Genomic DNA, 26,400 nt, shown 5'->3' on the forward strand with positions numbered 1-26,400 from the left:
GGAGCTTTTTTGGGGGGCCAGTTTGGCTTTCAGTGTTTAAAACTACATTCAAAATAAACCCGGAAAGCTCATGCATATAATTGAATGACATAATTTTATGAATCGCTCTCAAAATATAATTCCGTGAGTGCAACATGTCCATTACGTGAACACATCGAGTGTTTTTTTTTTTTATCCGCATTACCTTCCAGCGGAGGGACCGCTGGAAGGATCTCTTTGATTATTGACATAATTTTCATGAGCGAACACTAACAGCACCTCGGCAGAATGAAATTTCCCACATGGCAGGTTAGACAGTGAAATCTGCACACGCGCATTCAAATCCACGGTCAAATCTTTACCCTCCAACGCTCAGCGATAAACATTCGGATTATGCGCCACTAAGCTTCCCAACATCGTTGCACTCAGATGACCTTGGCACCCGGTCAGTTTTGAAATCAAATTCGCTTACGTGGAATTGGTTGGGGCACAGGCTTCGCCGACGTACTGTATGTCTCGTAATACTAAAAACGTTTTTTAGAACAACGGTCGTATGCTGGATGGATCTCTTAGTTGCATTCATGTGAAGTGAGCTAAGCCCAGTGGTAAGTATCAGGAGACCTCCTACCCGCATCGAGACGGAGCCAAAAACAGAGCCAAGGACTCAAGGGGGGGAGGCGGGGCGGGGGAAACGAAGCCTTGAGATTGATGATAGTTAGGATGTGCAAAAGTGTGTGCTTTGGCAAAACGTATGTTTTATTCTGAGACGATCGCCAAGTGAGTTCGACGAGGAAGTCTTCACTTGGGTGATTTGTGGACAGTCCCCGATAAAAAAATAAAAAAAAGCGTTTTACCACGAAGGTCGCTTCGCATAGTTTCGCAAAGGGAGAACGCACTTTCTCTTTTTGTTCTCGCCGCTGAATCTGGGTCATCTAATTGAACATCCACCTTCATGATGTCAATGTCAAGCGACCACCTGTTTCAGTGCCACTGCAACTGCTGTGGTAATGAAGTGCCATAATGTCACACAGATTTTGTGCAAATGCAGACGATAACGATCGAATTGCACACCGCGCCCTCCCCTGTTGCATTTGAGTCATGCATATGGCTAGGAGGTAGAGATGGAGGAGCGGAGCAAGTGTGCCAGAGGATGGCGGGAGGCTTTGTTGGCAGGGCCAAAGTTGAAAACTGAGAAAGGGGACGGAGAAAAATGGCCTCGCACCTGGAACTTGGAAGAGGGGCAAAGAGAGAGAGAGAGAGAGGTGCTCGGCCACTTGTAAATGATGCGCTTTGAAGCTGGAAGCGACAGCAAGGAGCCGCAGGTGCGGACAAGTGAAGCGCTTTGCTTCTGTAGCGCGGCGGACAGGAAGAACGTTGGATTCAACGGCAACTAGGAAGTGAATGGAAATCAAAACACAGGATAGGTCAAAGATTCCGAGGTATTCGCTCGTCATTTTGCGGAAGGAAAAATCGGTGGGCCGCGAGCGCATTTTAACCGAGCTGAAAGTGTCTCACTTTGGCATCCTTTTTAACGAGCTCGCCTGAGAAAAAGCCTCTCGCCGGCACGATCCTGCCATTTGTGTGAAGGTCTGACCGTTCTCGATGAAAAGATCAAGTAGGTTAAGGCCGCGACGCTGATCGCGAGCCCCAGCTTTTATCCGCAGCGAACAAGCTTGACGAACCCGAGATCGCTTCCGTCAGAACTGGGTCCACACCCCCGGGGCCGCAAAACTGGGCTGGCCTGGGGGTTGAGTCGCCGTCGGCGGCGAAGCGCGGCGTTGCTATTTTTAACGTTTTGTTCTGGACTTTCATGCAACGCAGAAGGAGAAGAATCACTTTTCACCCCAACGTCATCGAAAGTGACGCGCATGCATATTTCCATTGAGTCAATAAAGTGTTGTTGCCATGCGAAGGACACGCGAGATGTCATTGCTGGGGTGTCACATGGCCCAGAGAGAGAGAGAGAGAGAGAGACGGGCAAGAAGGACACAAAGGCGCGGAGAGGAGGAGCCAAGTGCCCCCGGCCTTGTCCCCGGCACCGGGGGGAAATCTCCCAACGCCAAGGTTAATTAAGCACTGGAAATGAGATCAAGAAGCTTTTGCTTTCCAACTCATTAACCAATTGCAATGCTTCTTCAAAACAGTCCGGGACTCATCTCATACCGCGGAATTATTGCGGGAAGATCAACAATCAAGTCGCGCCACAGACCGAGACAGCCACGGATGGGAGGGCGAGTCCATTGAGGAAGAGCCACCGACGATTCGGAAATATAAAGACGTACTCGGCACCACGCGGCGCATATGTCCAAAGGAATGTCCATTGAATCGAGCCCGGATTCAATGGACAGACGACGGCGTCCGGTCCACTCAAAACGCCCCTTTTAAAATACACGTTTAAGTCTGTCAGTTCCGGACTTGGTCGCAAACGGGTACATGTTTGTGCCAACCTCATCATAGATAATGACAGTAGACTAGAGCAGGCTAAAGCACGCGTCAAAGTAGCGGCCATGTTGGCGGAGCGATGTTCCAATCAAAGGTATTGGAAAGCGTGGACGTTAGCTTAGCATCATATCGATGGCTGGTTAGTTTTTTTATTTTATTTTATTTTTTTGTCGTGTACACGTCTTCCTAAAATATTATTTTTGCGCCAGCACACGGTTGTCTTTTGTAACTCTCTTCTCCTTAGCATGAACTGAGGTGAAGCACTACCTTTATGGCTCATGAACGTGACCGTTCCGCTCCACCCAAAGTAGCAAAAAGGCCAATTTGGACAATCTTTAAGACTTTTCAAACAGGTTCAAGCTCTTTTAATATTTTTAGGCTATGAAAAAAGGTACTTTGAGGCTCGCCCCGATGACCCTTTCCTCCAATCAGTCCACTGTACCGGGATTTTTTTTTTTTTTTTTTTTTTAGCTGGTGCCAGTCGAGCAGTTTTTGAGTAATGCAGCTAATAGAGTGACTGATGTAGGTGCAAACGCAACGTCCTTGGCGGAGGTGATAATTAATTCTACTCAACAACCGGCACTGCAGCACTGGACAAAAACGAGCTGCACGAGCAAGCGTTTTTTTGTTTTTTTTCCCACAACCCTTTTTTGATTCCGCGGTTACTCTCGGGGACACCAGAAGAGAGTCACCGGAAACCAAAGCGGTTTCTGTATCGGGTCACAAATTCAAAAGTTCACGCAGGGTCTCTGATGTCAAAGCGTTCATAAACCCCACAAGGAATCTGATGGCGATGCGACGGCCATGAATAAATAACGGTTTTGCCGTTTTTGCCCCTCAGTTGGGAAATTCCGGCGCGGGCACCTTCGGGTCAGCGTGCGCAACCGTTGAACCCACATCAGTGGCGGCGCACATTCACGAGGCACGTCGCCAACGTGTGCGCCGCTACCGACTGGGTCGATGTCTGAAATGACTTTGGAATGCGCAGAGCGAGGCTTGAGAGTCGGCGCATTACTGAAAGTATGCATTACTCATGACCATGATGCAAATAGTCTCATCAGGCGGGAGAAAGTATGCGGAGGAAGGCCGTTCAAAATTTAGTAGCATTTCATTCACATTTCATGCACAGCAGGAGAAAATTGATACTTCTTACATAAATGTATTGCTTACACTGAAGTTTGTTGGAGGCATGGGCTTGTTTTAGTTGCTGGGAAATTGCTCCTATTGAACGGAATTGCTTCGCAAACTTTACTGAGCCTTCAGAAAAATAAAATAAAATACCAAACAAAAATGACCAAAGTACTGATAAAGTACTGCAAGAATCCAACTAATTCGAAAGGGTCCGCATATTCTTTAATTCAACTGCGCGTGGAGTTCACCGAACTAGGCATTAATTGAAAACGAGGCGCTTCACTTGAACTAATTCATTTTGTGTATGATTTGTCCCGCTAAATAAACGAAGGAACCAAACACGATTAATAGATTGAAAGAGGAAGACGGGAAGTTTTGTGTTGTTATTCAAAATTGGGGTAAAAAAATAAATAATAAAAGAGCATTTCAATAAAACCAGCGGAGGCGAGCTGCAGAAAAAGGGCAAAAGAGGGACGAGATAAATTCGCTGCTGTCTCCCTGGCGCGCCTCTCGGTTGCTGTTCATTTGTCTCAATTAGTCAGCAGACTTTCAGAACGTACCTGCTCTTCTCGCTCGGCCTCTTTCTCCATTGGTTCAACTTGAATTTTTTGGGGGGGAGAAACAAAGATTCCTTTGGTGCCTTTAAACGAGTACAGCAAGCCGCTAAGCTGAATTGACGCTCGGAAAATTTGTATGCATAACTTGGCTCTTCATTTATTTTATTTTTTTTTTGGCGCCTTCGTAATTACAAACAGGAGCAGGAGCAGCTGGCTGGTCAACTCCGATTTTTTTACACGCCAGTGGCCAGCTCGCAATCATCACGAGGGGGCAATATCAGAGATGCATGCAGGACATAGATTAACTCATTCAGTACCAGCCAATTCTGGACCAAGTCTGAAAAGACGTTTAAAAACGTCTTTGGGAGAGAATGAGTTAACATTGACAAAATGGAGTCGTCATTGAGGACCTTCCTCAAACTTTTGGCCATTAAAAGAATCATCTCCACTTGACATGAAGGTACAAACGGAAGGTACGATATCCGTCTTATTTAACAACCTGTTTAACATTCTCGATTTAATTGCAAAAGAGACATAATTGTCCCTTGGAGCCCCGGAGAGAGGCCGGATGTCTCCGTGAGCATTTAAGGGGCGTGTCTGCCGCCTGCCGATTATTCCTCTCAATGAAATTCTCGCCCCTAGACGCTACATTGTAGTCCCTCCAGCGAATGCTATTATTGTTTGTGTGTGCGTGTCTTTATTGCCATAGCGGGTATGATATTGCTCATTAATATTCCATGCGGCGTCGCCGGGTAGTTTCCTCCGTTTATTAGCCTGCATCTGTTGTGACTCCGCCGTTTGACTTTACATGGATGGCGCACTTGCAGCTCGTTTTATATTGTATGTTACTTTGTGTATGTCTACTTTTAGAAACAGCTACATTGTTTGAATTATGCTTTAAATCTAATCAAGAAGATTGCAAAGAAACACACTGGGGGTTTTTTTCCTACTGACAAACAAACAAAACAAAGCTCCATCTGGAAAGTTAGCATGCACAGCGCAAACACAATGTTGATATGACGCTCATCATCAAAAGGTCCTTCAGTTTCATCCCACTGTTACGGGAAATGCCGACACTAATAAGCAATGTCATCTTTTTGGCAGCACTTTTGGGGGGGGGTGCATAAAATCGAACGGAGCCATCACTTTGCTGGCACATTCTCCGACTTTCCTTTCCGCTCTCATCCTCCCGGTTCTAATCCCTGTTATCTATTTGATTGACCAAACCCTTTTAATCACAAACTATCTTGCAAATGGAAATAACGGTGGCTCGATAATTAGCGGCGAGAAAATGGAAGGCTTTTCTTCCCTCTCCAACAGCCAGCCTCTCCTCCCCTCATTCGCCGGTCATTCCCGGAACAAGTTTCGAGTTAATTGACTATTCATCTGATGCTCGCCGGGTTGCTTTCGTCAACATTGGGCGTTCGTTGCGTCCCCGGCATACAGATGTACAATCGCGCCGAGGTAGGAATTAGCCGGCGAGCACGTGTCGAAATGAAAAGAAGAAAAAAAAAAGGGAAAAACAAGTCGACGTGGAATAGCGGATTAGCATTATGCGGTGCCCTATAGAGCAGCTCATCTGCATTCAGAGTGAAGGGGCCACCAATTTGGCCTGTTTAGAGTGTGGTTGCATGGTAAACAAAGACAAATGAATTAAAAACTAAACAGTAACAAAAGGTATACATATGCAACCCCTGAGAAATGAGGCGCGCTTTGAGTTATGTGTCGATCAAAGACAAAAATGGAGGGTCAGAGTGACAATAAATTATTGTTCGGACATGTACGGTTTGGATATACATGAAGCTTTTATTGACTAGCCATGGGTTGGAGTAACATTTTGTTTGATTGTTTTTCTTATTAGAGAGGCGGTGAGTTGTAATTGCTTAAGGATGAACCTTCTCGCGAAAGAAAAAAAATGCCATGAGGCATGCCGCCGACATAGCTATTGCTACACACACAACGCGGCAGTTATGTTATTCATAGTTTCTGATTTTGTGGGGGGCCGTAAAGGTGTCTGGTTTCTTTTGGTGGCTGTCACCGTGTATCAAAACAATGCGTAAGCTCCTATGATGTGGCGCCCTCTGGAAATTCGACCGTTACAAGCAGCCCGTGTTTGATCAAAGTGTTGCACACATGAACATACGCACACTACTAAATACTACTACCACTACTAGAAAGAAAGGGCAGAACAATGCAGTGGTTTGTACCCATTACCGGGTGCTGCCATTTTGCCCACTTGGCCGTCGACTGAAAATGACTTCACAGTGCCGATGGTTGCGAACGTCACGTGACCAAAGCCAGAAAACAGATGAGCCGTGACGATCATCCACTCCTGTATTTTAATGCCGGTCATTGAGGTGGTAATTGCAATGCACAATATTTCTTTGGGGGGGATGGAAAAAGTTTTGAGAAGCACTACATTGAAACATATTTATAACGTTTGGTCCTGTGGCACTGTCCGTTCAGAGGCCAATTGTCTCATCATGAAGCTAAACTGATGCTTCGAGAGCTTTCATCAAGACCCCGCAGGATGTGCCATCAGGAAAGCAGCATGACATTCTCATTCCGGCCCCAATTAAAAGAGGAGTCTGTGTGGAACGCGATGGGATAAATTGCCTCCTAATCAGGCAGGTGGGCTGCGAGGACCCCGGGTGTCAGAAGGCTTCAGATCATTCCATTTATTAGCAAGTTGATTTAATCAGCACTGCCCACTGATTTGATGAATTGCTTTAATAAGCCGCTTGGTGAAATGTTAATCTTAGGGGTGAGGCGCGGCGATCAAATCGTCTTTTCGGGATGCAACTAAGATAAATAACGCCGGGCTTTCAATAGGAACGCAAGATAGTTTTTTTTAAATTAATTAATTAATTAATAAGACTAATAAAACGAGCAAAGCCGTTTCAAGAACGAATTCAAACTACCAAAAACTGAATTTTAAAAAAAAAAATTAAAAACTGGAAGAATTACTTTATTACACAATACTTAGGGACCTTATTCTCGACAAATAAATAATATTAAAAAAAAATCTAAAGCTAACGTTCGTGAAAAATAAACCAAACAAGAACAAACCCACAAAAAAAAAACAATTTCCTTCCAAACTACAAAACTGCGACGTTGCAACCGCGAACGACGGCAATTAATCACGATCAACAGCAAACACATAACCTACACGTCGAGTGAGCACTGGTGACATTTTACACTTGAGCGGGGGCCGTCCTGTCCAGAAAGAGACAGAAGCTTGTTAACTTCCCTCCATCATCCAATTTATGACCACGGGATGCGCTTAAAACACCACGTTCCAAGTTTTTTTTTTTATGCTCCAAATACTCTCTTTTCATGCCTAATTTACACATGCAGATGATTAATGAAAGAGTCGTCGTTTTTTTTTGCGCTTGTGTGTGTGTGTGTGTGTGAGGACGTGAGACGCTCTGGCACTAAAACACGCCGCAGACTGCGGTGACAAGTCACGCGGAGGGAAAGCACAGAGAATCGGTGGAGGTCCGTCCCATCTGTCTCCCTCAAGAGCGCCGCCGCCATACACACACTTGAATTTGATTCAAGTCCGAAAAATGCGACAACCGGCCAAATTTCTTTCATTTGACTATGTTCTCGTTTTTGTTTTTTTTAAACGGTATTTAATTTTAATTTAATTTAAGTCACAGCCATCAATTTGTACACACAAGTGTCACATTTCGGCGAGAATAAACAGAGGGCGTTTGTTACCTCGATACTTTCTGTGTATCCATGAAGTGGAAAAAAAATTCAGTTTCTTATTTTAATTGGCTTCTTGCATCAAGACTTGCCACGTCGCGATTCATAAAAAGCCGGCGAATTTACAGCGGAGTCGCTCGTCATTTCACAGTACGCTGCGCGCGGCCCTTTACTCGAGCCGTCGCTGCTGGCTTGCTCCGGCGTTTTCGCCGCCGCTTAATTTCATCGGCGCCCAGGAAAAAAGAAAAAAAAAAAAAACAAACAAACCAAAAAACAAATGTCATGAACATCAACTGTGCCGGAAATGGACTTTATTTCTAACTGCCGGGTGGAGATAAGCGATGTCAACAGCGATGGCGTGCAAGACGACGAACGAGCCGCGCCAACCGTCCTAATGACTGCGGCGCACGCTTGAGCGAGCGCGCCGCCGTCGACGCTCGCTCGTTTGACAGATTTTGCTTTTGCTCTTTGAACAGCCAGGGTGCAATCAGGGAGGGGGAGGGGGGGTCGGTGGGGGCTCATTAATAAATATGAATATGCTCGTAAAACACCATCGCCTCGAGTCTTTGTACGAAGCTCAGAGTATTGAGGAAAGTGATCGTCGCGGCTTGCGTGTCAGTTGTAACTTGCATTTAAGGCGGGGCGCTCTACAGCTAAGCCCATCCGCCCCCCTTTAGCTCCGCCCACCTCTGAAAAAGGGCATCACTCAACATCGACTCACACTTTCATGTACACGAGTGACACGGTGAGTGGGGAAGGGTCATGACCTCGCATCTCTCTCTGACCTCTCGCGAGGAGAACGAGAGAAACGCCGACTCGTGGCGCGCGGGACTCGTTTTTTTCTCGAGGGGGTCTGAAAAGCAATTAGTGCGCCGCCGCCGCCGCCCGGGTCTGACGGGACTCGGGGAGGGGTCGCCACATTCGCAGGTATCATGATGATGTGGAGCGCAGGGAGGGGAAGGGTCAGCCTGTGACTTTGGTCGAGACTCGCTTAACACATTCTGCGCTAATTCAAACCAAGGCTGACGGTTTCTATTCATGCCTAATTGACTCAACACTTCCTGCTGGCTGTGTCCACTCCACTGGCCCGTGTCATTTCGCCACAGTCGAGTCTTTTCGCTTCGGCGTACGCGTCTGCTCGTGTCTATTATACAAACGCGACAAGCTAGTGGTTTGAGTGGACTAATGAGATTGTACGAAATGACCTTGAAATGAATGCTCTTGCATTCAGTCAGATTTATTTCGCACCCGACTGCTCAAGAACGCGCGGAATGCAAAAAAAAATAAAATAAAAAAATGCGAGCGACAGTGGTTTGCCTCTATTTACTCGCTATTAAACATTTCCTTCATAATTTATACATGGAAAATAATGAGGTTGGCTTTAAGGCACAAAACACAGTCCTTGTTTATTTTTTTGCTCTCTATGGCTCCCTGAACACTTATGAAGCGTTATCGTCTTATTTTGTGAATGCTGGGAAGCATCACAAAGTTTTGTTTTTATTCGCCGTGTTTATTGCCATTACTTTGCGAGTTATTCACAAAAAGGAAATTTAAAAAAAAGCACAATTATTTTGTGTTGCGTTAACTGCAGACTTGTTACGAGATACTGAACCGGAGAGCTCGAAAATTGGGAAGAGAAAGACGTTAGTCCCTTGAGCACTGACGTGGCATCTTGGGCTTGCTCATATGTATGACCAAAATTCTTTTTAACTATGTTTTCCAAGGAGAAAAAAAAAAATGCACGGAACACCGTTGCATTTGCTAATATTCTCTCACCATACTTGGTTCAGTTCACACAATTCATCGCTGCACGGATAAAATGTCAAGTTTCAAACTCTACCAGCCAATGCGAAAACCAAATATCAACAACGAGAGGCAGCGTGGGCCAAAGACTGACACAAAAGTGTGCTGTGGTCTGACGAGTCCACATTGTATTCCGTTTTCATTCACTTAATCGGAATCTGCTTTCGCTTCCCACTACCGCTACCAATCAATTTTCTATTGGACTTATCCTGTAATATAATTGCGGCCATCAGAGATATGTTGAACAACAAAAACATTGCAAAAGCCACAAAAGCCAAGCTGATGAAGATTTATGATTATTTTGTTGTTGTTGTTTTTTAACGCCAGGGGAGGAGTCCAGCATGCCCTCACGATCCGCATCCACGAACCCTAACAATACGTCTTTAAAATTGATTCATTATTGCTAATTAATGAGCCGAGGCTGAATTATTGAACTGATTAAACAAAACATCAATCACACATCGAACAAGATTGAAGCTTTAATTACATCTTAATATGATTGATGCGACACCGGAGAGCGGTTCCGCTCGCGAGGGCCCCCCGAAGAGCTTCGAGTTTTTTTTCGTCCCCCTCACAGCCCATCGACAGTTTATTTGCTCTCCCTCCACCTGCAGAAACCCGGTGAATTTCCAATGTCTTTTATGAACAATTCACGCGCTAATTAAAGCGGCGAGGAAAGCGTCGATTGAAAGCGAGCGGGCAAAAGTCGCACAACGTGACGGTCGCTTGGCGCCGCGGCAGGAAGTAGGAGGGATTGCGGATCACCGGCCTCCCCCCTCGCGGCAGATTACACAGAAGACGCGTAACCGCAGCCCGAAATATGGCAGCGGGGCTCACTTTTGCCTCGCCTAATTATCAGACACCATATTGACTCTCATCGGGAAAAGAGGAGGTAATTTTGTTGCAAAGTCCTTTTGGGATATGAATTCATTTTACTGATGTGACTCGGTAATTACAGTGACATCAAGGTTAATTGGCAAATCTGTATTGCCCGGGCGCCGTCAAGGAAATGTGTTCTCTAAACACACCTCGGTAGACAACAAAGGTAAACACGCATGGATCACGCCTGCGCTTTTGGTTTTCGGCAAAGCGGGTGAGCCGAGCGGCGAGAACGACGGGGAAAAAAATCGTTGACGTGTCTGAGTGACGTTACGTGTGTTGTTCTTTGGCAGGGAAAGGCCATAAATCAAAGCCGAAAAGTTTATTACAAAAGGCAAAGTCATCAGGGCCAAAGCTCAGAAATCATTATTACAAAATGGAACTCATTTGTTCTCGGAGGACCGAATCAACAAGCGAGTCCTCATTAACGGACCACAACGAGGGTGCCAAAAGCGGTCGTTAGAGAGGAATTGAAAGTTGAATACAAGTGCTGATTTGCAATCTTACGTCCTCGCCCTTTTATCCTCGTATAATTTGAATGGAATTTATTTTGGCTGATGCTGGCGCCTCCTCATCAACGTACACTTTGATGTCTTCTTTAATTTGTGGCTGTTTTTGTTGTTGTTGTTGTCCTCGTTTGGAATGAGCTGGCCAAGCAGATTCCCTTAGATAATATTGCTTTTTTTTTTTTTTTTGCAGTCGTCAGTGCAGGAATCACCAATACGAGAAAAACACACCATTGCTTTGTTTAGTTTAGTTTTTTTTTTTTTTTATTGCTGCTATGCGATTTGTCATCCTGCATTCCGAGAAAGGCGCCGACAGCGTCAAACGCAATTAAAGGTAATCAAACAAAAGGCTGACAACTTAACAAGCCTGCCGAGGCATCTTGACATCCCGTTGCACTTTTGTCGCTTTGATTTTGGAGGATTTTGTTGGCGCTTGCTCTTGCCTGAATGGACAGCAAAACGCCAATAAAATATGTCACGAAGACATTGCTGTGCAAACATCATTTCCGATTAACCTGAAGAAGGTGTCAACTCGTCAAAGCCGTGACGAGGAAAGGTTGCTACATTTACATAATAATAAATACTGTCCAATCCGAGCCAACATCACAATTTTTTTTGGGAGGGGGGGGGGGGGTCGCACATCTTGCAATTTCTGACAGGGTACACAATTTGACTTGCTCTTCATTATCTTGTTCGTCTCTCCCACCTGAGCGATCTTGGTGGCAGCGTTTGGGGAAAGTGGTTTTAATTCTCAATTTGGATTCTCATCAAAGAGTGAGCCCTAATTTTGTAATCAACAGAGCTATTAAATTTCACTAGCGGGGGGTTAATGAAAGAATGGTTTCATTAGCTAATATCACAATATCAAAACTATGAATTATATGATGAATTATTTATTTGATCGAGTACAAGAATGAAAATATATTCATGCATGTGCACGTCTAGAGTGCATTCTGATCTTGGTTTGTGATATGTTTACGGTTCAAATAAATTAATTATTAATATAATTTCTGAACATTTGGGGCGGTGTTAACAGCTCCGTCGCTACACCCGGGCAAATGGTGGGGGGCTCGTTTTTTTGTATCAATACAACACGATTGTGTTGCTTTGCCAAAATGGCCTTCTGCCAAGCCTAAAAAGAAAAGATGGACATTATTATTGTACAGATAATGCGACCTCATCTCTTCATTTCTCCTCATTGCTTCCAAATTCCCAGTGTGCCAAGTTAGCGTTTAGCACTAATAGACTGAGTCATGCGAGTTTTCTGAATGAGTAATTAGTTGTTCCGAGCCCGTGTAACCAGGCGAAACCTCTCGGCCAATCAGAGAGCAGCTCAAGGCCAGTTGATCCTTGATCAATAATGGGTGTTGATTTGCTCATTAGGGCCCAGATGTGAGTTGTAATTAGGCTCACCAGTCACAATTGGCGTTGTAGTCCAGGGCGCGCACATACATCGAGACCCACGGTCTGCTCCCCCCTCAACCCGGCGACCACCAAACAACGCTTGCTTCCCGAATGATCAATGTCTCTGTCATCCTGGGCCGTGTCCGGGGCACCCGGGCAGGGCCGGTGAGCCGAGGCGGCCGGTCTCGGGGCTGACATTAGCGGACGCCGGGTGAGTGATGTCAGCCTCCTGCTCCCGTGGGGGGGAAGGGGGGGAGGAAGGGATACGGCCAAGCCCGGAGCAGTGGGCTCGGGGAAAGGTCACCGCTCAGCCTGGTGTGATTAATAAGACAAGAAGCTGAGCGTCCCCGATGCCATTATCAATATCCGCGGCCACCAGCTGTCCCAACTGCATGGGCAGTCGGAATCAGACACGCACACCCATGGCAGTTTACATGGAAGGGGGCGGGGGGGAGGGAGGGGGTGATGCAGATGCGTAAACAAACGGTTAAGTTGCATCTCCGCCCGTGTTTCGCTCACATTTGCTTGTTAATGTGAGAGGTCAGCTATCAATTAGATCGTATTTATTCACAACTGGGGCTCCGACTCAACCGGATTCCGCTTAAATGAGTCACGGCGAAACAAATCAGAGAGGGCGCAAGTCTGCGATGGAAATGTCAGCGCAGCCTCGGCGAGAAACATGACATTTAAACAGACATCTGTTCCCCTCCCCCCCCCCAGCCCCCATCACCAACTCAAAATATTTATCCCATGTAAATCAGGAGAGAATATACCCCCCACCCCCGCAAAAAAAAAAAAAAAAAGCATTAAGACTGCAAGCCCCTTTAAAGCCTGAATAAATGTTCATTTCCATGCAGCGCACCACTCCTACCCGAGCAGTCGACATAGCGATATGAACTGCAAAAAAGTTTTTGTTGCGCAAGTCGCATTTTGCAGCATCCAGCTATAGGAGCTTTCGGTTAACAGCAACTTTAAATCGCGTGCTCTCTGCCTGTGGAGTTGTGACACAAGAAATGTCAGCTGGGGTGGAAAGTAAGGAGCGCTTTCGCAGACAAAAATAAGCCGAATTTTATTTTATTTTTTTTATAAAAGTGAGGGGTTCAGTGAGCTGTTTTCAGCCTTGCCTCGGGCACCCCAGATGTCAAGGACTCCACTTCGTTTGGCCCGCGGAGCCATTTGGCAGCCGCTACTCTCCTCATCGCTGGCCACTACTTGCGCGTTTAACTCGAAATCAGCACTGCTGCGCGGCCCGTCGAAGGTCAGCACGCATTTTGTATCGAGCTCGCTATCAATCTCCCAAGCTATCTAAACCGCAAGTGTGTCTCTTGCTGGGCTCTAGCGATAGCACAACCCAAAGCGAAGCAGAGGCAACATTTGGCAACATTAAAAGTCAATGAGGAAAATCCCCGAAAAAAAAAAAAAGATCTCAGACGTCATTCATGGTTTCAATAAACAAACTCACATAGCATCACGTCAAGTCAGAATTCATCCGGATTATGACACATTCGCGAAGACACGTGACGTTGATGGCGTTTCCGTGTTTTGCGCAAGACACATATCGATAGATAGAGAGAGAGATAGAAATTATTGCAAGACCCGTTGCCTATTAGCGCTCGGCGAAAGTCAAATTTGACTTTAAGACTGGTTTGATCTCGTTCGCCGGCTTGTTAAACAAGCCGCCGGAGAATCCTTCACCTGAGGACAAAGTTAACTGCGCTTTACTGAGGGCTATGTAGATTGCTAATTAGCTAATGAGCTGCAGCATGCAAATTTACCAGTAAATGTCACTCGAGTCCCGCAAGATGCCGCCGCGCGTGGGCGGCAGGCCAACGGAGACCAACCTGCTTGTCAAGCAGAGAAATTCGATTTAATTCCGCCGATAAATAGGCAGACAAAAATACTCTTAAATTGCTTTTGGGGGAATGCAAAGTTGGATTTAAAAAAAAAAAAAAAAAATATGACAGTCTCCCTGCAGGAATTTCTCATGTGTACATTTAGTGGTTGCACTAGCTAGCATCTCGCTCGGCGTCAACAAATGCTGGCCACGGAGGTCAAGAGTCTCCCAAACGACATCCTTAGGATGGTCCCACCCACTCATTGCCTGTCCGACCTCGACGCCAACAACAGATAAAGTGCCGCCATTTTGAGCCGGCCGTCTGCCTACGTGGCTCATTGGCATGAAGGCAGTGCGGAAACAAGGGCGACAGATGGATAATAGTGCTCGGACAGATGTGGTTTTTTTGTACTTTTTTTTTTTTTTTAACCCTCTCAGTGAGGCAAAATTTGAATAAAAGAACAGGGGAAATTCCCCCTGAAACTATAACGTCGGAGGAATGTGAAATTTTTGCATACCCCCCTTATTAGGGAAAAGACATGTTTGGAGATAATGTACAGGCATTTGAAATAACGACATTTGGTTACGGTGTAACATTTATGAGATTCGCCCCCGCAAGCATGCATGGCTATTTTTGGGGGCGGGGGGGTTTCTTGAATGCAAATGTCATCCAGAATCTCGCCTTCAGCAAATGGCTGTTGGTGTAGTCAATGAGCGCCTTGTGTAAATGTTAAAGCTAAAAAAGAAAAAAAAAACTGCACTGTACGTTGGCCGGTATAAATTTAGGACAGCCAACTGTCAGCGCACGGGCGAGCGTCATATTGATTCCCCGGTAAATCACTTTTATTGACAGGGTCAATAAAAACAGAGCTCGTATATGTCAAGCGTGCGCGGAGAGGTAACTCATCAACCGCGGCGGCGGCGATGGACAAGACAAGATGTCACTGCGCATGTTCGGCGCCATCGAGGTGGCCCGCAGGCACTCTGAGACACCGGGAGAACTGGGCTGTATTTTTTTTTTTAAATATTTCTCTGTACTGATGCTTTATAGGGCGACGGTAAAAAATTGCGCCATGTTTTGCAATTTGTTTAATAAACTACCGGTACACACAAACATGAGATCGAACAGAAAAGAAAGAAGCGATAGGACCAAGGTGGGGCGCGTTTCCCCTTCTGTAATTTTGAAGGTGAATTTCCCTCTCTGTCTCAATTAGTTGAATATTTGATGAAACTCAGCGCGGTTCGAAAGAAATATATTTGTGCGTTTACATTTTCATCTTGACCTTGATATATCAGCGCCCCCCCCCCCACCTCCCGTGTATTAATTAAGACAAATAATCCCATTCGTAGCGCCAGTAAGCACGTTTATAAAAGTTCCATGAAAGACGTTCGAGCAGGCCGGCGGTTTACTCTCCATTTCCAAGCTTATTCTGAAATGTAATTGGGGATAATGAGCTCTAATCTATTTAAAGCCTGAGTGCACTTGTGTAAGGAAAAAAAAAAAAAAGAACAATTACATTCGTAATGCTTTCAATGTGCCCTGACAGGTGGTGAACAGGTTTGAAACGTGTACAACAAAGGATTCAGAGTGATTCGGCAGAAAAATAAAGTAAAGAGGAGGATTATCATCCAGGGAAAGTGCTGGGATTAAGAGTGACTACAGGGTCCTTTTGTTAATCGACATGGAATTGTAAAAGACAGAAAAGCGTTCCTCAGGGGTTCGCCGTACTCCTCTTTTAAACGCAAACGTTCCGACGCATATGACGGATATACCATCAGCTACGCTTGCAAAGTGCTTCTATGCTTTATGTGCATTCGCTCGATCCGAGACAATCCGTGCAATGACCTCAACGTTGACAACAAGGACACCAGCAATGGATTACTTGTCAATTTGACTGCATAACAGAATCACGGAGTTGGGAGATGAATTACTCGGCAAAGCGAGCGAGACGAGCGGGGTGTGTGTTCATTTAAACCCGATTTATGTATTTAACGGCTTACGGCGCGGCGTACGTGACAGCGCGCCGGCGGCCGCCTTAATGCAGATGCATTACAGCCGACGCGCGGCGCTCGAGACTGACAGCCAAAGCGTAACCCTTGAAAACAATTATTCGCAAGTCGGCCTGGCTCGATATTGATGATAAACGCTTTGGTTTCGGTTCGGATTGATCGGGCCCGTCGGCAGACGAGGACGCCGACTCGGGAGAGTGCGCGGCCGCGGCGGGGAGATTGGCGGCGACGTTGATAAAAAGCCCGCAGCGTTATCATCACTGTCGTCAACAACGAAGGCCACCGCTCTTGATTTAATCGCGGATCTGTCAATGCGTCGGCGCCGTCGGAAGCGTTATGTGTTGCAGGCGGTCCGCACAACTTCAGATCAATATGTCAAGAGAGATGACAGCGGTAACAAAGTCACAAAGAACACACATCCCGTGACTGTACAAATTCAGCTATTGTACTGTACTTGAGTATTTATTTTACGGGCAACTTTTGACTGGAGAATAACCTTGCGTACTCAACCAAAACATATAAACGCTAACTCACAAAAGTCCACTAGCTGAACGGTAAAACACGACGGAATGCACACGGACGAGCCAACTACAATTGTATCGATGTACTTATAAAATTCTGAATAACACATTTTGAAGACAAGCGGGAGAATGACTTGCAGACGGAGCATAGAACAATACGAACGGGCATATATTCACCACAAACACAGTTTTGCCATCCAACTGAGGCGTTAACAGATTGGTATATACTGTACTGTAAATCAAGAAATTCCATTCATGAAATCTGAAGATGCAACATCTGGCCAGGGTGCTGTCATCTGTTTAATTCCTTATAATCTCCTTGATTATGTAACTATGGTGCATCTTTAGAAAAGTACAAACATGTAGAGTACTTGCTCCATAAAAAAAAAACACATTAGAACGGATTCATGGCATTTGCATTCATGTCAATGGAGCAAGATGATTTGACATACAAGACAGAACATTCCGCACTTCCGTAAAATGGGTTTGTTACTTTTTTCAACCTCTGCGGATGACGCTAGCGTGGAAAAAAAGAGAGGTAAAGTCAACTGAGGTTTGTTTTGAATTCTTAGCTATTTTAGTTGATAATTATATCGATACGATTTTAATTTGCAATCTCTATTTTTACTCCAAGTTACTCGTTTTGCCACCTCTGCAGACTTGTCGCTATGAATCACTTGCAAGCATTTTGCCGTGTCTATCAATAAGGGCCGTTGCTTCTATATACAGGGTGTTATTTTTTTTTTCCTTTTTGATAATTCCACGCATGGTTTTGCATCACACATTTTCCACATGGCTTCTTATCCGTTTGATATGCTCCACTCACCTCCGCCCCGGCCCTCGTCGCGCTCCACCACGGCCCAGTCGCTTCGTTCCCGGAGCATGCGCCCGCTGGCGCCGCCGCCTTGTTATCTGATATCCTCTTCACGCCCCATCTTCTGGAAGCTTCATCAAGTGAGCGAGGACAAGGAAGGCACAAACAAAAACAACATTATTAAACGCAGAAATTCTTTTGGATTCATTCGAGCATCCAGGCGCCGCGCATCACATCCATTTAGAGGCGGCAAATTGATTCAATTTGGCGCGTTTGCATCACTTAATTCGAGCGGCTGTCGGTGAGCTGTAAAACATGCATTGTCAGGGAGATGCTTTTGTTTTTCGATTCCCCCTTTACCCCCCCCCCCCCCCCTCTTTACTCCGCATCCCTACTTTAATCGCAGATATGCCTTCCGACGAATTCTCATTTATTAATCTAACTTTGCAGAGGGAGCCAACAAACCAAAATCGAAATTCAATTGTCAGGCGGCTAAAGTCGCAATGAATCTGATATTGGGGGCGGGGGGGGGGGGCTGGGGGGGTATCGTATCAGAAATTCAGAAAGTTCCGTTGAATAGGCAGGACACGGATTTGGTCATTCAAGTCCGCATTTATTTTCCCGCCTCGAACAATCAATGCACCTTTGAACCTTACTTACCACCTGCAGGTTATCGGCGGTATTTCACATGGTGGCTAATAATTACGAGATAATTAATCAGCTGATGAGAAAGGCCGAAGGAGCATTCGTGCTGTCAGCCACGCAAGAGACAAAAGCTTTGCTCCCAAAATGTGTTTTCTGCGTCCTCCGCGAACCCATCAAACAACGGAACACGGATTAGTATTCGCAGGCAGTCAGGACGCTCTTGTGTTGTGCAACAACACGACACCGACTTCTGAAGATCTGCACATATTCTGCACAAGTTTGGGAGCAAATTCTTCACAGCTCTGATAACAGGGGGAAAAAAAAAAGAAAAAAGAAAAACCTCGATTCTAATTTTAGCACCAGCGACCGATTGAAGAACAGATTCTGGGAGATGGCAAGAACGCGTTTTACATTCAAGAGTGTAACTGATGTTTCTTTAAGTGGCGTTCGTAGTCTGTTTCAGTGGTTGTTGCCTCCGAAAAAAAAACAAAAAAACGAAAAAAACATTCTCAGGAATAATGCAGTGGCAAGAAATTGTTTTCACTCTGCATTCAGCTTCCTGCGACGAGTCAAGGTTGAGGAAAAATAACGGGTATTGAAATTCAAGTGCTTATGAAGTGTTTATAGCCGCAATAAGACAGCGCGTGAATTCATGAGTGGAATTACAACGTGGCACGTGAGAAACGGATCGGAATTATTAATGGTCATTTGAATTGCGCGACTTGAATCTTCAAAACCAAAAATATACGTGTGTCGACTGAACATGGGAAGCAAAAAAAAAAAAAATATCGACATATTCTCATTCTCCCTCCCCAAGAGTCCACCCTAGCCCAAATAAACAGCATCATCACAAAGACCGAAGATGACAAGAGGACATGCGTCAAATATAAATCGTGTTTCCCGCTTTGGATGTGCAATGCGCAGTGTAAAAACGGATTAGGGACCCCCTCGCAAGCAATTACCGCCACGAGTCCCACGGTGAAAAACACGTGTCAAAAGATACAAACCCCCGGAGGGGTCACATCCATCCCATCTATTGTTAAAGGCAGCTGTCAGCCAAGTATGAAAGAGAGAAACGTTTACGACTGGCGGGAGGGGAGTCTTGTTAGTGACGGGAAAAGCACACAAAGCGCAGGAAGACTTCCCCGATTGGTTGAATAATGTAGAAGAGTTCAAATGATTTTGTTGATCGACTTCAGAGACATGGAAAGCTATGATGGGATGTCTGTATAGTTTTGCAGAGTTGGAGCAAGCAATTTACACTGCAGATATGCGGGAAATAAACCATGCAGGAATATGAATTGCAGGGGCGGGGGGGGGGGGGGGGGTAGGCCTTTACTGTTTATGGCTGGGCCAGCCATGTTTTTGTGGGGCTTTTTTTTTGGTGTCCCATCATTATGTGCTGCTATGGCTAAGTTGCGTGAGTAGCGTATCAAATATTTTGAGTGGATTTATTATGATATGGAGGACAAACTGTACCTCAACAGTAGTAACATTTTGAGTGACTTGATGGGGGGGGGGGTAAATGGCATGTGGTTATTAAATTAAGTATGTATTTTGCACCTATGCAGGTTTTTTTTTTCTTCTCCACATTAATTTTTTTTTTCTCGCACATCTCGTTAGGAAGTGCGTGGTCGTATGTGGTCCACAAAAGAGCACTGATGAAAAATAGTTTCCCCTCCCCCAACATTTAAGTTGCCCATCCCTGGTTCATACAATTGTGACTAAAAAAAAACAAAACAACAACAACAGAAAAAAACCACACAGCAGAGGCACAAGCTTTTTAGTTAGTAGCAAGGCACCCTTTCGAAAGGTCATCATTAATGCAAGCTGATCCATCAAGATGCCGTTACTTACAAGGCACAACGAGGCAGTTTGCCATTAGACGGCACAAATGAATGCGGAGGGCGGCTTTTCATTTCGCCGGTTGATCCCTTGGTGCCGCGTCTATCGAGTTGCCGTTTCACGTGCCGGACGCTGTTTCAAGGTCATTTCATATCGCCCACCAACGCATCTGAGCCAGTACGTTCAATCCGTCCCTTTTTAGCCCAAAGCCGAAGATATAAATACGCTTGGCTGACGAGCGAATGTAACCGAGGAGGAAATATTGTTGCACTTCTTAATGGAGCCGTCAACAATCACTTCACTGCAGAAAAAAGATGGGAGTCACGAGGCAGCTTTGCGGTCCAAAGGCGGAGTGGAAGCATCATTACCATAGAAAACCTTACAGGCGACGACGGACGTCCGGGCCATCAAAAATGATCATCGCGTAAATCGCATGCGGCGCAATAATGGGCCCGTCACTCTTCACGTCTGAAGGGAAAATAATGCCGGCGGCTTATCTTCATCTTCCGCGGCGCTTCTGTTGATTACCACAAAAATAGGATTTCAAGCGCGTTTAGCTAATAGACACACCGATGACGCGCACCAACATCGCGGCGGGTTATATTTTCGCCATCGCCGTCCGATTCCGTACATCCATTTGGGTCTCGTGCGCCTTGAAATTAAAAAAAAAAAAAAAAGGGGGGCTAATTTGATGAGCAATTACGGCAAGTTGCCGCGTGCTGACGAGCGGGCCGGGAGAAGTCGAGCGTGGACGCGTCGCCGAAAAGTCATCACCGGAGAGCACGCACGGGCGGCCGGTGACGCATGCGGCGAATAATCAGACTTTAATTGAGAGCGGCTAAATAAAACACACGTGCCTTAGGTAGCCAAAACTCTCCTTGAATTAGAGGTCACAAATGACGCTTTGGCCGCACAAATAAAGTCTAGACTTTCGGCGGGAAGGTGGCAACAGACAGGCAGTCCCCCCCCCCCCCCCCCCCACCCCCCGTCTTGTTAATGACACGATTAAGCTCTGCTAAGGTTAAACACTTTCAAAGCCCTGCATGGCTAATTGGGACACGAGTGACGCCGCAGACTGGACTTCATCCCCTCGGTGAACTCCCTCGAACACACGAGCGCGCCGACGCATTTAATTTGCAAGTCGCCGTGCGTTTGAATCTTTAAAAAGGGGGGACACCCTGTGGCGGCCGTTTAGCGGAAATAAGCATTTCCAACTTTTCGGTACGAAGCAGCGAGCTTTGTTTGCTATTTGATTTTTTTTTTTTTTTTTTTGCCGTCTTTCCTCACTTTCATCTGGAGGAAACTACAATTCAAACCTGTCAATCAATGTTGGTTTGGTTTTTCCTCACTTTCGGATGGTTTTGGAAATTAGACGGGCATGAGAACGACATTTTCCGGAAATATTTGGGAAGCGGCCTGTCGAACAAAAAAAACATGGTTGCGAGATCACTCACATGAACTAATCCGTTCATGATATTTATTTTATTTGGCCGTCCCTCGTGCCGCACTCGAGATTTACCACGAGTTACTCGGAGAGCTTTTCAAAGCCCCAACTCCCTGATTCCTCGTTCCTCTCTGAAAGTCCAAGACGGAGACAAATGCGCTTTGCTCGTGTAAATGGAGCAGAAAGCAAGACAAATCCGGCACAGTTTGGGACCCCACTTTTACCCGGCGTTCTGTCGAAATCGCTCCGTCTTTTGCCTCTCTCGGGCCGGCTGAGAGATGGCGATGTTTTCAAAGGTCGTTTCGACCATTTGTCTTATCTGGGAGTTTCTTCGGTGAGACGGCGAGCACAACAAGAGAAACTTTGCCTCGGGGCTTCCGCTTTGTGCACTTCAAAAAAATTCAAAATGGGCAAAAGGAAATCTCCCAGGAACGATGGTATTACTTTCACCGTTTGCTAATGATGACACATTTAATATGGCGCCGCGTCCGTTTGCCTTAACGAGCAAAGCGGCGCATGTAGCGTCGGGTGAATAATAAAGCGCAACCCCCCCCCCCCCCCCCGGTGGTTGATTTATGTCGCGCGTGCTTTGCTGCCACAACTTGCCCTTTTCCTTTTCCACTTAATAAAAATTAGTGAAAGATTATCGGGAGGGCCACTGCCGCCGCTAGAGTCCCGCTGACAGGACGACCCAGCCACAATGGAGTATTTACACGCCGTTGGGACGAATGAGCGCCGATTATTACCGAGAGTGCGCCGGGACACGTCGTTGCGGTAACCTGGTTTGTTTGTTTTTTTGTTTTGTTTTTTGTGCCGTCACCGTATTTGCCGTGACTAAAACTTTCAACCGGATTCAAATGAGCACACGTCTCCGGATCGAATGTGAGCCTTAATCATCTTTCGCGAGAGACTTTGCAGACCGCTCGTGGTACGCGTAGCACACTTTGAGAATCGGCGAGAATCCCAAATGATTGCAAGCGCAGCTCCAGCGAGTGAGGGAGTAGCAAAAAAACATGCGGGCGGTCTGTTTGGGAATTAATGTGAATGAATGCGCGATCAGATTTCAAGACAGGTCAATCCCTTTTCCGTTGCGACTATCTGGGGTGAAACAGGCCACCGTGGCGAACGCTGCCTTTAATTAACCTGCTACACTCGGGCCCATGACATTTAGGCGGGAACATGACCTGAATCGCAAAGTGGCTTCCCCTCTGAGCTCTGAATGGCTTTCGCTCCTAATTGATCCGCCGACAAAAAGAAAACTGAATGATGGGGGGGGTGTAAAAAGAGCTCAGGCACTAAAAAGAGCCTATTATTAGATGTGAATGGCGTCCAGTACATAATGGCTGCACCTGTACAACACAGTGGAACCTCGTCTGAACGGGCTAATCAGGTGGAAAGGTGTGTGGGGGGGGGGGGGTCACCCGTGAGAAGTACTTCTTTTTGTGTCACCGCCCCACACCATACAAAATTGATTTTGAGTATTTTTCGTAGACCGCACCCCCCCCCAAAAAAGGAAACTGGAAAGTTTCAAACTCTTATCCAAAGGTACCTTGTTGTTGCTTGGGGGGGGGGGGGGGGGGGGGGGGGATAACGGTTGCGTTCATGAGCCGTGATTTTAGCACTTGCTTTTTTTTTTCTCCACCTGGGTTCTGATTAGATGCCATAGATAAGGAGGGCTTTACAAAAAAAATCTAAATCAAAAAACAACTGTACCAAAAATAGCAATGGTAGAGAGACGGTTACCTACTGGCTCCGATAAAAACAACGGCAAAGATACGATTCCGTCACTACGACATGCTCTTTTGGAGCTTTCCATTCCATACATGTTGTAGCCTGCTCTAGTCTACTGTCATCTGTTTATCACCCTCAGATCCACACATTTGGGCCAAGTTTAGAGTCTCGAATAAACCTAATACAGCGGGGGAACATGCAAAATTCACACAGGAAGGCCGAGACTTGAACCGTGAACCTCAGAACTGTGAGGCAGATATGTTAGCCGCAAATGCACTATGCCGCCTTGCTGTATTATTTTTATTTTATTTTTTTAGTCCACTCATATAATACAGACTGAGCATTAGCTGGCTTGTAAAAAAAACAAATTAAGTCGCTCATGACTCAATGCATAATAGTGCACCAAGAGACGTTTCTAATATTTGTGTCATTTATTTAGTCACATTTTGATCCTGCACTCGTGATTGTTGTGCAAGTGTACCTAAGAGCGCGGCCGGTGAGCGTTTCGGGCGGCCCTCATCTAAAGCCGCTCCAAAGCTGGAATTTTCATCCTCTAATTAAATTAATGCAGCAAATGATTCATCTTGATTCCATTGCACGGTTGTGTGGTGTTCTGGAGGCGTGATCTGCACACAGCTTCCGTACACCGACTTGGGCCTTCAGTGATTTTGGCCGCTAGTGCCACCAAGTGGTCGATTCCCGGAGAGGAGCGCCACATTTCTCAAGCCTCCATCCGACTCAGCTTGATGCTGGACTGATTCAGCATTAAAGAGAAGAAATGTGGTTTGGGTTTTTTTTTGTTTTGTTTTGTTTTAAGTCCAGGCACTTCGGGCTGCTGTCATCAGTTTGTCTGTATCACAAGAAGCGATTACGCGTGTGCCAACTGGTTCAGAAAGGCTTTTGGGCGGGGGGGGGGGGGGGGGGGGGTGATCGACGTGTTCATTGTGGAGTGGATTGAGGAGCGCTCTTTCGGGCCTGGAGGGATGAAAGAAGTGGACGAGAGGCGAGAGTGATGTACGAGGCCACCTGAGAGAGATGAGAAGGAGCTGCCATCCCTTGTCAAGAGGGGAGCGAGCTGGGTGAGAGGTTACAAACATTGAAATGCCATTTCCTTCACGCCGCCGCTTCCCCGCCAGCGCCGATGAGGGATTGGGCCTCATGAAAAATGGCTCCCATTACGGGCGCGACCTACGAGCACCTTTGCCGCTGAACCCCGCGCTGCAGCGGTGCAACTTTTTCACTCTGCATGCGCTTACAAAAAAATTTGCATGCACAAGTGTCGCTTAGTTGAGACCGTCAAGCGAACGGCCAATAGAATTGGTTAGACCGGATGCAATTGTCGCCCGAGGGTTTTGTCAAGCTCAAGTGTTGGACGGTAGGGGAAGCAGTTTGACCCGTCTGAATTGTTCTATGCGATATCAAAACACCAATGGCGTTTGTTGTGTTCGAGGCTGTCTGGGAATGCCGCAGGATGTTGTGCTGGAGCCCCACTAGTTTTCTTTCGATCTGCACTGATATTCAAATGAGTCCGACGCAGCGCTAGAGGCATATCGTTCGCCAGGGCGTCCGTAGCCAGAGGCTGAGCTGCGCTGCGATTGGTGGAAACATAGTTGGTCGCTTTTATTATGGGGTCCCCCATACACATACATGTACCGTAATAATGTCATTGAATTTGTACATAAACTGGAAAGCGTGGTAGCCGATCACGAATCGATGCGATGGCGGTAGGAAAGTCATACACACAGTAAATATTAGTAGGAATACGATACTTCTCGCCCATAAATACAAAACAATCCAATGAGAAGGACACATCAGTTAGCGACACGCTTGACAACTTCATCAACTACAGAGTACAACTCCGGCAAGACAAGCAATGCTGCGTTTGACAGGTTGCATGAAATTGCCAATTGAAATCCAACATCTAATGGACGCGGTTTGACAGATTTATTACCTAAGTTTCGCCATCCAAACTGACCCGCCGGCTTCAAGAGCCGCGCATACTTTGCGTGGGGATTTTTCTTCTTTTTTTTTTCCTTTTAACTTTCAACTCCCAGACGAAGCGAGCTTGCAGAGAGCTGGCATGAGCTCTTAATATCATCGCCGTGATCATCCGCCTACTGACAGCCAGTGCTTTCCCTTCTCCCTCACATTACAGAAAACCAGTGGGAAGTGTCAGCGCTGTTAAAAAATGCATGAGACAAACATAAAAATGCTCGCTGTCGATAGCTAAAACAGACATGATGATTATCTCGAGCGGAGATGTTTCTCACCGAGTAGTTGAGAGGATTTTGGTTGTGCAAGGTTTCAAGCAAAAATAATCGTTTTGATGTACGTTGATTGAGGGATCTCCTTTTTTATTTTAAGCAGAAATGATTAACACGAAGCAATGCCAACAGATGCCAGAAGAAAACACTCCATAGTATGGTAGCCTGGGGGTGTGTGTGGGGGGGGGGGGGGGGGGGGGGTGTCCTCCAGCCTCATCTATTTTCGCCACAAGCAACTAATTCGCACAGACCCACAAATTAAAACTGGTGATTTTTTTTTTTATCCAGCCATTTAGCAACGGTCACACAGGGACAAAAAAAAAAAAAAAAAAGTTTAATCCTTGAGTGATAGAATTAAACTGTTAAAGCTGCCGTCGTGTCATTAAATTCACATACAGGCCTGCGTTTGCTATAATTGGCACCCGGATAAGTACACACATTAATGACTTGAGTTTTAATCAAGTCCTGATCAGACTCGGTTGTGTGTCTGGAAAAAAATGACTGCAAAATTAATCCTCGAGTAAATACAAGAATAACGCACACTTAACGGTTTAGGACTCGTGATATATATATTTATTTATTTTTTACGTAAACACGTGAGGGTAATCTCGCAAAGGCGACATCTGTTTGCTCGAGCTCCGAGCGCCACAACCTGTGTCTTCCCTTTCTTTGTACACAAGTCCATTAAATCCCCCGCTCCCCCCAGCCCCAGCAACTTGACCTGCGACTGACACCCCTCTTGTCTCGTGCTGTTCCTCGTTATCGCCGCCGTCTTCGCCCGTCCCAAACGCCCTTCCCGCCGCCCGGCCTTTTATTGCGCTTTTTTAGTACGCCACCTGCCTTCAAATGCCCACCTGGAATCTCATTAGCGTTTCAGCAA

The 26,400-nt window shown here is 46.1% G+C and overlaps 1 protein-coding gene across 2 annotated transcripts in view; it reads right to left on the minus strand.

Annotated features, from left to right (window-relative positions):
• The window catches only part of brd1a (bromodomain containing 1a), a 193,298-nt gene that overhangs the window by 122,862 nt on the left and 44,036 nt on the right, over positions 1-26,400 (minus strand). For both annotated transcript variants that reach the window (XM_086102790.1, XM_086102789.1), the window contains exon 22: positions 17,604-17,722. The gene's annotated coding sequence lies outside the window, so the exon portion shown is untranslated. The remainder of the gene's footprint in view (positions 1-17,603; positions 17,723-26,400) is intronic.

The sequence above is a fragment of the Hippocampus guttulatus genome, chromosome 22, assembly GCF_054856545.1.
Source record: "Hippocampus guttulatus isolate MCC_2025c chromosome 22, RoL_Hgut_1.0, whole genome shotgun sequence".
Classification (NCBI taxonomy): domain Eukaryota; kingdom Metazoa; phylum Chordata; class Actinopteri; order Syngnathiformes; family Syngnathidae; genus Hippocampus; species Hippocampus guttulatus.